Source organism: Miniopterus natalensis, chromosome X, assembly GCF_054644295.1.
Source record: "Miniopterus natalensis isolate mMinNat1 chromosome X, mMinNat1.hap1, whole genome shotgun sequence".
Taxonomy (NCBI): Eukaryota; Metazoa; Chordata; class Mammalia; order Chiroptera; family Miniopteridae; genus Miniopterus; species Miniopterus natalensis.
Window position 1 is genome coordinate 47,522,280 of NC_142103.1, and position 16,318 is coordinate 47,538,597.

Below are 16,318 nucleotides of genomic sequence, written 5' to 3' on the forward strand. Positions count from 1 at the left end.
TACCATCAACAAATCAAGGAAAGACAAGTGATGGTGATGGTGTGGAGAAAAAAGAACCCTAGTATACTGCTGGTGGGAATGTAGACTGGCGCAGCCACTGTGGAAAACAGCGTGGCGTTTCTTCAAGAAATAAAAATTGAACTGCCATTTGACCCAATGATCCCACTTCTAAGAACATATCCTAAGAAACCCAAAGCACCAATTAGAAAGAATTTATGTACCCCTATGTTCATAGCAGCACAATTTGCAATAGCTAAGATCTAGAAACAACCCAAGTGTTCATCAGTAGATAAGTGGATAAAAAAACTGTGAGGCATTTACATCATGGAATACTATGCAGCTGTATAAAAGAAGGTTCTCTTATCCTTTGGGGCAGCATGGAGGGAACTGGAGAGTATTATGCTAAATGAAATAAACCAGTCAGAGAAAGCCAGATACTACATGATCTCACTCCTATGTTGAATATAATGAACAAATTAAACTGGTGAACAAAATATATACAGAGACAAAGAAACATAGAACAGATGGAGGGATCAAAGAGGGAACGTTGGGATGGGCGAGTTGGTGTGGAGAGATTAATCAAAGAACTTATGTTTATAAGCACAACCCATGGACACTGACATTGGTATGGGGAAGGCCTGGTATTGGGTTGGATGCAGGGTGGAAGGGATCAACAGGAGAATAAAAGGGTCATCTGTAATACTTTCAACATTAAAGATTAATGTTGAAAAAGAGCCTGACCCCCAGAAAAGAACATATATGCATAACCCATGGACAGGGACAGCAGTTTGGTGAATGCCAAGGGAGAGGGAAGTGGAGACGGGTGGAGATGGACAAAGGGGAAAGAAAAAGGGCACATCTGCAATAATGTCAATATTAAAATATTTTTAATAAAATAAAAAGCTAGACAGATCTAGAAAAAAGGACTGCAAGAAAGCTTGCTTAAAATTTGTACCTTAAAAGGAAATTATTCTCATTATAATATTCAACAGGCATATCGTACTTTTGACCCAGAAAGAAACAATGTATCTCCTAAGGTTTTTTGCTATACAAGTATCCTTGAAAGGAAAGTCTAGAACAAAGTTATCAGTGTTTCTGCTCACAAGACATGGAGAAAATAAAAGGCCCATGGAGAATTGTCTCACAGAAATTTACAATGAGAACATTAAATTTGGCTACTCTGCCTCTGACCCAGAAGTTTTATGTCTTCTTCCAGCATTCATGACACTGAATCAGCACACTCATTTGACTCTAGATACATCACCGAGGCCTTCAAAACTAATATGTGTAACAGTTTTTGCTTTTTAGACCAATTGAAGACAAACAATAATGCATTTTTAATGCCTAAGCTACCCAACAATGGGCTGATGGTCAAGGAATTTAATATACCTTTCATCATCTTTATAATCACAGGCATCTAGTATTATTAAGCATTGTAATAGTCTCTTCAAAAATTGGTTCAAAAATATTTTTAATTGTACTGATCCATAAAAGTTAGTAAAGCCGTCTGATTCACAGAATTTAATAAACAAGTCTGGTCTTTAAATGTAGCTCTTCCTAGAAAAAGAGCATTTTCACTTGATCACTTGTTAATGACCAGATGAAAGGACTTGGGCACTATACAGAACTATTTTGAAAGTAGATACTAAAAACACCTTGTCAGCTTATACCTGAAACTCCCACACAAGAAAGTCTCAGTGTGACTAGGGGATGTCTGAAAGAAAGGTACAGTTATAGCTGTTGTAGTGCGATACAATGATTTATTCAAATGTATCCTATTGTTGAAAGTATTACAGATAACCTCCCTTTTCCCCCCATTTATCCTCTCCACCCCACATCCACCCCCCCAAGGCCTTCACTGTACTATTGTCTGTGTCCATGGGTTATGCATATATGCATATAAGTTTTTTGATTAACCTTTTCCCACCCTCTCCCCCACACCCACCTTCCCACTAAGATTCATCAATGTGTTCCATGTTCTTATGTCTCTAGATCTATTTTGTTCCTCAGTTTATGTTGTTTATTAGATTCCACACATGAATGAGGTCATGTAAAGCAGAGTCAGAAAGAATCAGAAATCCTGAATATGCTAATAACAACTGATGATATCAAAGCAGCAATAAAAGAACTCCAGGCAAACAAAACCCCTGGTCTGGACAGCTTTCTAATTCTTTAGGTTGTAGGGTTAGATAGTTTACTAAAAATTTTTCTTTTTTTTTGAGGTAGGCCTGTAGTGCTATGAACTGCCCTCTTGGGACTGCTTTTGCTGTGTCCCATAGATTTTGGGTTGTTGTGTGTTCATTTCATTTGTTTCAAGGAAGTTTTTTATTTCTTTCTTGATCTTATTGGTAACGCATTTATTGTTTCATAAAGTGTTATTTAGCCACCACATGTTTGAATGTTTTTACTGTAGTTGATTTATAATTTCATGCCATTGTGATCTGAGATGCTTGATATGATTTTCGTCTTCTTGAACTTGTGGAGACTTGTTTTGTGTTCTAACATGTGATCTATCTTTGAGAATGACCTATGTGCACTTGAGAGGAATGTATATGCTGCAGCTTTGGGGTAAAATGTTCTGTAAATATAAATTAAATCCATTTGATCTAGTGTACAATTTAGAGTCACTGTTTCTGTGTTGACTTTTTGCTCGAAAGATCTATCCAGTGAAGTCAGTGAGGTGTTAAAATCCACGACTATGACTGTATTGTTATTGATTTCTCCCTTTAAGTCCTTAAAGTTATTATTGATAGGTCCTTATGTATTGCCATTTTAAGTCTTTATGCCTATGTTTCTCTCTCTATTTCTTATTATTACAGCAGTCCCTTTAACATTTCTTGCAATGCTTCTATTTCTACCTCTAATTACAGCAGTCCTTTAATAATTCCTTCAATGCTGGTTTGATGCTGATAAACTCTTTTAGCCTTTTTTTTTTTTTTTTTTTTTTTTTGGTCTGGGAAGCTCTTTATTTCACCATTTATTTTGCATGATAACCTTGCTGGATAAGATAGTCTTGGTTTCGGATCCTTGTTTTCCATTATCTTGAATACTTCATGCCATTCCCTTGTCTGCAGAGTTTCTGATGTGAAATCAGCTGACAGTGTTATGGCAGAGTCTTTGTAGGGAACAAATTGCTTTTTTCTTGCTGCCTTTAATAGTCTCTCTTTGTCTTGAATTATTGGCATTTTAATTATGGTGTGTCTGGACGTGGGGCTCTTTGGATTCTTCTTGCTTGGGACTCTCTGTGCTTCTTAAACATGTGTGACTACTTCCTTGACCAGGTTAGAAAATTTTTCTGCTATTATTTCTTCAAACAAGTTCTCTAACCCTTGTTTACTTTCTACCTCTTCTGGTACTCCTATAATGCAAATATTGTTGCATTTGATGTCCCATGGCTTCCTTAGACTGTCCTCCTGTTTTTTAATTGTTTTTTCTTTTTGGATCTCTGGTTGAGTGATTTTTCTATTCTGTCTTCTGATTCACTGATCAAATCCTCAGCTTCCTCTAATCTGCTGTGTATTCCTTCCAATGTATTTCTGTTATGTCATTCTTCATTTCTGACTGGTCATTTTTCATAGTTTCTGTAACTTTTTTTCATGCTGTCAAGAGCCCTTACAATCAGTATTCTGAACTCTGTATCTGAGAGATTGCTTATCTCCATTTCATTTAGCTCTTTTTCTTGAGACTGCTCTTGTTCTTTTATTTGGGGCTTGTTTTTTTGCCTCCCCATTTTGGCTGCCTGTTTGGGTTTATTTCTATTAATAGGTAGATCTGCTAATACTCTCAGTCTTTTTGGAGGGTTTCTGGTGCAGGCTAATGTCAGATGCAGGTTGTGACTGGCCCTGAGTACCTTATTTGGAGCTATCCACATGCCTCCACTTCAGGTCTCCTCTGCTGGGGCTGGGTGCAGTGGGGCAGAACAAAGATGCACACCAAAGTCTGCTTTTGCAAGACCTGAGTCCAAGAAGCAGACCAGGCAAAGTCTCAAAGCACTCTGAGGTCTGCCTCTGCCTGCTGACTAATCGGGCTCTCTTAATGAGCCTCAGGCTGTAGAAAGTCCTCTGGGTAGGGTGAGAGGTTTTCCAGAATGGTGGGGCAATTGCTTTCCCCCCCACACCCAGGCAAAAGCAGGCAGTTGTCTGCCTGAGAAAGATGTCCTTTGCAGTCTGGGAGAATGACTCAGCACAGGAATTTAGAGAGGTGCCCTCTGAGCTTTAGCTCCAGAGCCCACACAATCGTAGATTCTCCTCACACAACTCCATTCTACTCTGCCCTCCCTCTGCTGGAGCCCAAGGTGAGTGGCTGCCTAAGAAACTTTGTGGGTTGGCTCTTTAAGAGGGTGCCTGCATTTCCATTTGGCTCTCCCTGGCAGACAGAAACCTGGCTGCTTTTCACAGCCAGATGTTATGTGGGTACCTTTCTCCATTCTGGTGCTCTTGGCTGGGAAGCCCAGCCTGGGGTTGAAGCCCAAGAGTCCTCAGTGGGAACCCCTCATAGCTGAAATATCCCCCTGGACCTTCAGCTGCTCCCTGTGGGAGCCCAGCCAGCCCTCTTGTGCCTCTGCACTTTTTCCCAGTCTCTATGTGGTCTCCACTTTTCCTCCTTGGTTATGAGAGTGCTGTCCAGGTCATCTTCGGTTGCAGTTGATTATTCAGGATGGTTTTTCTATATTTTAGTTGTAATTCCAGTTTGGTTTCAGGAGCGTGTCAATGTAGTTTTTACTCAGTCCACTGCCATCTTTAATCCTGATTTTTGGTGATGATAGAGTGAGAGCAAGAACCTTCCACATATAGAGGAAACACCTTAGACCTTGGGAGGTATGAGTTAAGGAGGGACATTAATTATCCTTGTCTTTCAGAGCCTCCCTGGGACCTGTTTATTAAAAGAAAATATCCAAGTGCAGCTTTCTGAAACTATTGCAAGTGTCTTAAATAAAATGACTATAAGTCTGACATCACACTAGAGAGTTCTGATCATAATTACCTTGCCATCACCCTGAACTTTACTGGGAAGTCTATCGGAAACAACAGCATTTGAGCTCAGCTCCTGCACTTTCAATGCAAAACTGTCCAGACCTCCAAATGTTCTCCCCACTCTTTTTATCTGTTGTTACATGGGACAAATGAATGTCACTTGGTTGATGGCATGTACAAATAATATGGATTGGGCCAATTGCCCTCAAAAAGTTCCTCTAAAAAGAAGGACTAAGTGCCTTTATTCAAATTGAACAGAGAAACTTACCGGTCTACAAGACAATCAAGAAGGCACATTGAAGTTCATATCAACATGTGCTGCACTTGAGGGGCCTCCACAATTGTGAACAACACTTTATCTTCAGGGGCATCATGCGAAGCACAAGAATTTTACTTGGTGTATGGAAACAGGGCATTAACTTCCTTCTCTCCTTAAACACAGTTAATTTCCTTTCAAGGGTGTCAGAAGAAATTTTCACGTGTTCAAGGTAATGTCAATTCAGACATCCTGCACCACAAGGTCCCTCTCACACATAATAGAAACTTCCACATATATGTCCAAGCTTTTTTACACCATTTGAAAACACCATTCCTTTGCCACCACTCAGGCCTAAAATTGTGCACACAAGAAACACTATAAATCCTTGAGCAAACATACTTGGACAAAAGGCCCACACATTCCCTGAACATAGACTCAAATATATTTGGAGAGATAAGTTAGTTCTTTAGCGTACCCAGAGAAAGTTATGGGGAGTAAATGAAAAATATAGTTAGAAGGTTTTTATACTAGCATAAAGTAATATATCACTTGAAAGTAGACTGTGATCAGTTAAATATGTGATTCATACATTCCAAAACAGCCACTATAATATCAAACAAAATGGCTCTAGCTAATAAGCTACTAAAGAAAATAAAACAAAATTATAAAACTAATTATTCCCAAATAAGGCAGAAAAAAATTAACAAAGAACAAATATGACAATTACAAAACCAATAGGGAAGAACTGCAGGCAAAGTAACTGCCTGAGAGAGTTTCAGTTCAAGATGGTGATGTAAGACATCAAATCTACAATTACATACAGAAAATTCCCTATGAAAGAAACCCAAAAACTAGCTGAGTGACTTCTACATATAAAGTGAATAAGACAAAACTCACATTGAAATGGGTAAGAGAGATTGAGACACAATCTCACCATAAAAGGTAACCCTGTCTTAAAAAAACATAGACAACTCAATGCCTCACTTCTCCTGAAGAATAAATGGCTTGAGTCTTACACCTTGTGTCTCATCTTTTAAGACCTTTACCTGAGAGATGGACCCCAAAACATTTAACTTAGAAAATCAATGTGTCTTGAATCTGTAGACCCACAAGTATTGGGAATAGGTTTAGACCATGCCACAAAAAAAGACACAAGAAATCGAAAGTAACTCAGCAAGGCAAACTTTACTTCTAAAGAAGGCTGCCAAGCTACCCAAATCAAGGAAGCAAGCACAACAAATGCGAAGTCTGTTAGACTTTTATTCCTAATGCTAGTGCCACTGCACCATATCCTATTGGTTAAAGTATGACTTCACAATCTAAACTGGTTGGCTAATTTAGAAAATGTACTCTTGGGGTGGACCCTTGAGTTGGACAATTGGGCACATATGTACTGAGTACAAAATGGAGGATCCTACCATAAAATGGAGGATGCTAAGTTTGGCATTTATTCAGTTTTACCTATTCTAGTCACTTTTACAGAAAAGATTATTTCCTTCTTACACAAGGCTGTAGCAAAATGAGAAACAGTTCTAAAAGGACTTGTGTAGGCTCACCATGTCTATACTCCACAGTATAGCACAGAGGTCTATTAGCTTATCTTAAACACTTCAGCTTAAGATTTGGGCATCTAATTTAACACATATCTAGGGGCTGACTGAAATACTCCTCAAACACCACAAAAGCTGGCAGGTGCCTTCTTAAAATTATTTCTCTATCTTGCCCCAATTAACAAATATTTCCCAGAAAAGAACCTGTGCACACATTCGAGGCCTCAGTTTTGTGGATGCTTCCAAGAGATCACCTGGTGATTGTGGCCAGTGGGGCTTCTGTTCATGGTCCCATAGGGTCATAACAAATAAAGATTGAATCTTTATCCTGCTAACCCCTCAGGACACAGCACAGAGACAACAGAAAGAAATACTCAGTCTTTCCATAAAAGAAGCTTATTAGCTTATCTTTATCATTGTGGCATGAAGGGCAAGCTTTTAATTAAACACATATCTAAGGGCCAACTTCAAGCCTTTCCTGAGACCTAAAAGGGTAAGTACCATCTTCACATCCTCCCTCTGCATTGCCTTAGGTCAATAGTATCTCCCAGAAAGAAGCTTGTGCACATATCTGCTACCACCTGGGGTGATGCCCCTTTATCACCTGGCTCTGGAGGTCAGTGGGAGTTACGTTCACAGATCCCATAGAACTGTAACAGATAAGAGTTCTTAACTAGCTACTTAGCAGGCCACAGCACAGAAGCATTAGTCAGATATGCTTAGTCTTTGCATGAAAAATGTCTATTTGCTTATTTTTATAGCTGTGCACTAAGAGAAATAATTGTAATTCAATACATATATAGGAGCTGACCTTAATCTTTTCCAAAACAATTGCCATGTTCACATTCCATATCTGCTCTGCCCCAGGTTGCTGGTATTTCCAAGAAAAGAGTTTGTGTACATGTCTGGCACATGGTGAATGCAACACCCAAAGGAAATACCCCTAGATAGCCAGCCTCTGGTCACCAGTGGGTCTTTTGTTCCTGTGTCACAGAATGGTAGCAAACAAAGTAACAGTTCTTGACTGAATATTTCCCTAAACCTCAAAGCAGGGACAAGACAGAAACACCCATCTGTCAGTCTTCTCAAGAAAAATATATATTTACATACTTTAAAAGCTGCTTCTTGAGGATCTGATTTCCAATCATCATTAATCTAGTTGCTGACTGAGATCCTCAAATTTAGGACTGTCAGGTCTTGGCATACCTTAGACTACTGAGAACCACAAAGATCAAAGTAGGCTGTTTGGACAATCACAAATGTTTAAGAGACAATCAAGAGGTAGGGCAGGGTTGAATGATGTTTCATCTCCTATACAAGGCCCCTTCTTCAAGACTGGACCATAGGGCTATGTTATTTAATGTAAACAAAACAACAAAGACTTTCTTCAAGATTGTGGCTCAGGAGGACACTGAACTTACCCCTTCCCATAAACACACCAAATGTAAACCTATATTTAGAGCAATTCCTTCTGAGAGACAACTGAAGATCCATTGAACAGCTTCTGCTCAATGGGAGATAGAGATCACAGAGAGAAGTTTGGGGAACCACAAGAGCACTCTGGGATTTGAGGGAACCCTCCAGGATTGAATGATTTAGTGAATGCCATTTTTTAGGATTCCCCTCCACCAGGATAGCTCTATCCAAGAACTCTGGCCAACCTGAAAGGCTGTTTGGAGCATATCCTTTGTCACCCCACTTGGAGTTAGTTTCAGCAGGAATAACATGGCACCAAAATACATGTACACAGGGTCTCTGTTCTGGAGCTTGGTACAGTAGGTCAAACAGTGCTGCAGCTCATGCACACTAGGTTACCATGCTCAGACACTGCTGTGGCTATGGACAATCAGATAAACAGGTTGAATCACATGTACAAGTGCTCACCAGGAAGTCTTCTGTGAAGCAAGAGTGACACTGGCAGGGTGATAGAAAAGGTGTATACTGAGCTGCTGTACCTGAACCCTGTTATAGCCACAAGAAGCTGGAACAAAGGAGAGCTACTACAGGCATGCACACCTCAGGTTTCCTCATCTCAAAGACTCATTTCCTGCCAGGTGAGACCCCAGACACCACATATGCCCACATCAACTCCAACAAGTATACTAAAACCACCTGGCATACATTCTACAGAGGCCACTTCTACATAAGACCACATTTTCAAGATTGGGAGAGGTAGCTATTCCAACTAATTCACAGGAAGAAAACACACAGAAAGTATAACAAAATAAGACAGAGGAACATACTACAAGTGAAAATCCTTAAAGAAACAGAGGTAAGTAATACTTTTCATTAAAAATATAAAGAAACAATCATTATTATGCTAATCAAACTTGAGAGTAGAATAAAAGAATTCAGAGAAAGTATCAACATATAGTTAGAAAATATTATAAAGAACAAATAAGAACTGAATAATACAATAAAGGGAATGAAGAAAAATCAGTATAAGAAATCAACAGCAGATTAGATTATATAGAAGTACAGATTAGCAAACTGGAAAATAGAATAATGAAAATCAACCAATAAAATCAGCAAAAAGAAAAATGAATTTTAAAAAACAATAATCACTTAAGGAACCACTGGGACAACATCAGATACACTAACATTTGCATTATAAGGATACCAAGAAGAAAAAAGAGAGAGAAAGGGGCAGAAAACTTTGAATAACTAATAGATATAAACTTTCCAAATCTGGGAAAGGAAACAGACATCCAGATCCAGGAAGCACAGAGAGTTCCAAACAGATTAAAGCCAAAGTGGGTAAGACATGTAATTATGATGCAAAGTTAAGGATAGAGAGGCAATCCTGAAAACAGCAAAAGGAAAATAAGTCACATGCAAGGGAAATACCAAAGGTTTTCAGCTAATTTTTCAGCAGCACATTTACAGGTCATAAGAGAGTGGCAAGAAATATTTAAATTGTGAAAAGAAAGGAACTTACAACTTGAATACTCTACTTACCAAGGTTGTCATTTAGAAATAAAAGAAAATAGTTTCCTAGATGAGCAAAAACTAAATAAGTTTATTATCAATAATCCAGCATTGCAAGAAATGTTAAAGGGTAATATTTATTCAGAAAAGAAAATGTCATAACCAGAAATAAGAAAATGTGTAAAAGAAAAAAAATCAGTGAATGAACCACTTAAAAACCTAGCATGACAGTTAAATGATGAAAGTGTCAAAATTAATTAAGAACACTATAAATACTTAAAGGATACACAAAACAAAAAGATAAAATATGGTGTCAAAAACATAAATTATGGTCTGGTCGGAGTGGCTCAGCGGTTGTGCATGGACCTATGATCTAGGAGATTATGGTTCGATTTCTGGTCAGGGTACATGCCGGGGTGGTGGGCTCTATCTCCAGTGAGGGGTGTGCAGGAAGTAGTCGATCAATGACTCTCTCATCATTGATGTTTCTATCTCTTTTTCTCCTTCTTCCTTCCTGTCTCTGAAATCAATAGAAATATATATTTTTTAAAAACATAAATTATGGTGGGAAGAGTAAACAGGCAGGGATTTCAGGATTCATTTGAACTTAAACATCAGCTTCAAATAGACTGCTAGAGATATAATAAGTAGATATATATGAACTTCATGGTAACCACAAATCAAAACTTACAAAAAATGCACAAATAATACAGACAAAAAAACCCCAAACAACACACTAAGGAGAAGCATTAAATAAAAAAGTAAGAGATCAAGAGAAGGAGAACAGCACAGCTAAATATAAAAACAATCAAAAACAATAAACAAAATGGTAATAATTACATAACTATCAATAATTACTTTAAATGTAAATAGAATAAATACTCAAATTGCAAGACATATGGTGGCCAAATGGATAGGAAAACAAGGCCTATCTATATGTAGACTACAGCAAACTTATTCCAGATTATAAGACACACAAAATGAGCCCAGGGAGCCACATGTGACCACGTTTGAATAGCCCTGACTGGGGCTCAGTTGGGAACTGAGAGACTCAGAATTCTGGGAGCAGATCCCCAGCACCAGGGCTGAGCTGAGGCACTGTGGTAACATAAGATTATAGCATCTGAAACCCAAAATTAAAAAAACATATATTTTGTAATGATATTGTGGATTATTATTAATCTTACTAGAAAAAGTATCTCTAATTTTAATAAGAAGAATATGAAATAATATTGCAAGAAATATTAGACTGCTTTAAGAAGAAGAAAACTAGGTATAAAGAAAAACTGGTAATAAATAAATACCTATAAATAATAACCTTAAATGTAAATGGATGAAATGTTCCAATCAAAAGACATAGGGTAGCTGAATGGATAAGAAAACATGACCCATATATATGCTGTCTACAAGAAACCCACCTCAGAACAAAAGATACACATCAGGTGAAAGAGAAGGAATGGAAAAAATTATTCCATGCAAATGGAAATGAAAAAAAACTGAGGTAGCAATGCTTATATCTAATAAAATAGGCTTTCAAAACAAAGACCATAAAAGAGAAAAAGAAGGTCACTACATAATACTAAAGGGATCAATCCAACAAGAGGATATAACTATTATAAAAATATATGCACCAAATATAGGAGCACCTAAATACATAAAGGAAATCTTGGCAAACTTTAAGGAAGATATCAAGAGCAATACAGTCACAATAGTGAATTTGAACACCCCACTGTCATCGATGGATAGATCTTCCAGACTGAAAATCAAGGACACAGCCACCTTAAGTGACACACTAGATATGATGGATTTAATTGATATTTACAGAACAATTCATCCAAAGCCAACAGAATATACATTCTTTTCAAGTGCACGTGGAACATATTCAAAGACAAACCATGTGTAAGGAAACAAAATAAGTTTTAACAAATTCAAGAAAATTGAAATCATATCAAGCATCTTCTCAGATCACAATGAAATGAAATTAGAAATCAATGACAATAAAAAATTTCAAAAAGATTCAAACATATGGAGGAGAAAGAGCATGTTATTAAACAATGAATAAGTTAACAATGAAAGATCAAGGAAAAAATCAAAAATTACCTGGAAACAAATAAAAATGAACACAAAACAACCCAAAATGTATAAGCCACAACAAAAGCTGTTCTGAGAGGGAAGTTCATAGCATTACATGTCTACCTCAAGAAGCAAAAATAAATCTTAAATAAATAATGTGATCCTAAGCTTAAAAAGAACTAGAAAAAAACAAACAACAAAGTACACAGTAAGTAAAAGAAAGAAAATAGTAAAGATCAGAGAGAAAAATAAATTACATGGAGATTGAAAAAATATATAAAAGATCAATGAAACCAAGAGTGGTTCTTTGAAAAAATAAACAAGATTGATGAACCTTTAACCAGACTCATCAACAGAAAAAGAGACAGGATCCAAATAAATAGTCAGAAATGAAATAAGAGAAGTAACAAGTGACAGCAGAGAAATAAAAAGGATTGTAAGAAAATATTATGAAAAAGTATATCCCATCAAACTGGACAACCTAGCTAAAATGAACAAATTCCTAGAAACATACAATCTTCCAAAACTCAACCTGGAAGCATCAGAAAACCTGGTTAGACCAATAAAAAATAATGAGATTGAAGCAGTAATCAAAAAACACTTAACAAACAAAAGTCTTGGAACAAATGGCTTCTCAGGTGAATTTTACCAAGCATTCCAAGAAGAATTAACACCCATTTTTCTCAAATTGTTCCAAAAAATTGAACAGGAGGGAAGACTTCCAAGCTCATTTTACAAGATTGGCATTATCCTAATTCCTAAATCAGATGAAGATACTACAAAGAAAGAAAATTATAGGCCAATATATTTGAAGATCTCAGGTACTAAAATCCTCAACAAAATATTAGCAAACTGGATCCAGCAATAAATTAAAAAGATCATACACCATGATCAAGTGGGATTTTTCTTGGGGATGCAAGGTTCGTACAATATCCACAAATCAATAAATGTGATACACCACATAAACAAAATGAAGGATAAAAGCCACACAATCATAGCAATAGATGCAGAAAGGCATTTGATAAAATCCACCACCCATTTATGATAAAAACTCTCAGCAAAGTGGGAATAGAGGGAACATAACACAACATAATAAAGGTCATATATAACAAACCCACAGCCAACATCATACTCAATGGGTAAAATTTGAGGAAAGATCCTAAAGATCAGGAAAGACAGTGATGTCCACTTTCAGCACTCTTATTCAACATAGTACTGGAAGTCCTAGCCACAGCAATCAGATAAGAAGAAGAAATAAATACCATTCAAATTGGAAAGGGGGAAGTAAAATTGTCATTATTCACTGAAGACATGCTATTGTACATAGAAAACCCTAAACATTGCTAACAAAAAGCTGCTAGATCTCATAAATGAATTAGATAAAGCAACAGGATGCAAAATTAATATTCACTAATTGGTTGCATTTCTATACACCAACAATAAACAATCAGAGGAAAAACTAAGAAAACAATCCCATTTACTATTCCAACAAAAAATAATGATAATGTACATAAGAATAAATTTAACCAAGGGGATAAGAGACCTGTACTCAGAAAACTATAAGACATTGAAGAAAGAATTTGAGAAAAATACCAAAAAAAAAACACAAAACACAAAAACAAAAAACAACAACAAAAAAGGAAGCATGTGCTATGTTCATGGATTGGAAAAATTAACATCATTAAAATGTCCATGCTATCCAAGGCTGTCTATAAGTTCAACACAATTCCTATTAAAATACGAATGGGATACTTTACAGATCTAGAAAAAATATTCTGAAAATTTATATGGAACCAAAAAGGACCCTGAATACCTTTAGCAATCTTGAGAGAGAAGAACAAAATTGGAAGTATTGTGCTACCTGACATCAAACTATACTACAATGATATTGTAACCCAAATAGCCTGGAACTGGCATAATAACAAGCATATAGATCAGTGGAACAGAACAGAAAGCACAGACTAAACCCATGTCCTTATGGTGAATTAATATTTGGCAAAAGAGGCGAGAGCATACAATGGGCAGTCTCTTCAATAAATGGAGTTGGGAAAATTGGACAGATACATGCAAAAAAAAGAAACTAAACAATCAACTGGTGTACATACACAAGAATAAACTAAAAATGTAGAAAAGACTTAAATGTAAGTTGTGAAACCATAAAAATTCTAGAAGAAAACATAGGCAGTAAAATCTCAGATATCTTTCATAACAATACTTTTGCTACTATACCACCTAGGGTAAGGGAAACAAAGGAAAAAGTAAACGGGATTACTTCACGTTAAAAAGTTTTTGCAGCCCGGCCCGGCGTGGCTCAGCGGTTGAGCGTCGACCTAGGATCCAGGCGATCGGGGTTCGATTCCCGGTCAAGGCACATGCCTGGGTTGTGGGCTCGATTAATGACTCTCTCATCATTGATGTTTCTATCTCTGTCTCTCCCTCTCCCTTCCTCTCTCTGAAATCAATAAAGATATATTTAAAAAAAAAAAGTTTTTGCAGAGCAAAATATACCATCAACAAAATGAAAATGGAACCCACCGTATAGAACATATTTGCCAATGATACATCTGATAAGGGATTAATTTCCAAAATACATAAAGAATTTATACAACTCAATACCAGAAAGACAAACAATCCAATTAATAAATGGCCAAAGGACCTGAATAGACACTTCTCCAAAGAGGACATACAAATCATGGGAATGCAGACTGGTGCAACCGCTGTGGAAAACAGTATGGAGTTTTCTTAAAAAATTAAAAATGGAACTGCCTTTTGACCCAGTGTTCCCACTTTTGGGAATATATCCTAAGAATCCTCAAACACTAATTTGAAAGCATACATGCATCCCCATGTTCACAGCAGTGTTATTTACAAAAGCCAAGATCTGGAAACAACCAAAGTACCTTCAGTAGATGAGTGGATAAATAAGCTGTGGTAAATTTACACTATGAAATACTCTGCTGCTGCTAAACAGAAGGAAATCTTACCTATTGTGACAGCATGGATTGACCTGGAAAGTTTTATGCTAAGTGAAATAAGCCAGTCAGAGAAAGGCAAATACCATGTGATCTTTCTTGTATGTGGAATCTAATGAACAAAATAAACTGATGAACAAATAGAACAAGTCGCATGGATACATGGAACAGACTAACAGCTGTCAGATTGGAGATGAGTTGAGGGACTGGATAAAAGAAGGTGAAGTGATTAGCCAAAGAACATTTATACATAACCCATACACACAGACAGGAGTGTGGTGATAGCCAGAGGGAACAGGGTGAGGGCTGGGGCTGGGTGGAGGTGGGCAAAGGGAGGGAAAAAGGAAGCATCTGTAACAGTGTCAACAATAAAAATAAAATTATAAAAGAATAAAAATAAAGTGCTAAAAAAGGTTAAAAATATCTCCAAAACGGTTGGCTGCTTACATAAATAGAACTGTTGTACAGGCTGTGAAAAGCCCAGATAAACTATATAGGGTGATCTACCACAGAAATAAAGTTAATCATCCTTTTCCAAATCTTTGTTATTAAAAGTAACAGTCCCCTAGAAGTGGCAAAAAACAAACAAACAAAAAAAAAACCTGGCTTGGGAAGGCCATCTACTTGAAAAATTGGAACGGAATAGTTGAACATATTTGTTTAACTCCACTGATCAGTGATTCTGATTCTTCATAGACAGAAAACCATCACCAAAATACAGTAGTTTTTACTCTGAAACCTCAGGAACATGAAAGAATAGCACAAATTTTGTTTAGCAGGAATTTGAAATTGAATGTAGCTTTCATTTTCTGAAAAAAAGATAAGCGAACTTGCTGCTTATTTGGTGAGGATAGAAGACCTTGGAGTGGTGGTGGATTGCCTTCCTGTGCTTACCAATAGTTTACAAGAAAAAAAGCAATACATCTCACTCAGCTGCTGTGTAGACTTGTTGCCTCTAGTAAAGTCACTACTTAAAAACAAATTAAATATATATATAATAGTTGGTTTAAACTGGCTTCAAGCAGTCATGAAAAGGTGGTGGTCAGAACTATCATCCAAAACAAATTATAAATGGTGGAAATATTTAGATTATGTCTGAATTTGTCTTGTTCCCACAATCCACAACAATTAAGTGGATTGTGGGTACAAGACAATCATTTAACTTTGGTTCCGGGATGCACTGGTAATATAGGATGTAGATAATTATTACAGTTGAATTGAGAGACTTCATCTATTAAATAGCATTTGGTTATTCAAAATATCTCTGGACTATATAATTTTTGCAAAAGTCTAATCAGCCAGGCTGGCATGGCTCAGAGGACATGCAGGAGGAGGCTAATCAATGACTGTCTTATCATTGATGTTTCTGTCTTTCTCTCTTCCTCTTACTTCCTCTTTCTGAAATCAATAAAGACATATTTTTAAAAGAGAGAGAAAGAAAAAAAGAAAAGAAAAATGAAAGAAAAACGAAAGAAAGAAAGAAAGAAAGAAAGAAAGAAAGAAAGAAAGAAAGAAAGAAAGAAAGAAAGAAAGAAAGAAAGAAAGAAAGAAAGAAAGAAAGAA

General features: G+C 36.7%; 1 pseudogene; it reads left to right on the top strand.

Moving 5' to 3' along the window:
* The first annotated feature begins 10,868 nt into the window (after window positions 1-10,868).
* Window positions 10,869-15,958, top strand: LOC107531123 (KATNB1-like protein 1; annotated as a pseudogene).
* Window positions 15,959-16,318: the final 360 nt, after the last annotated feature.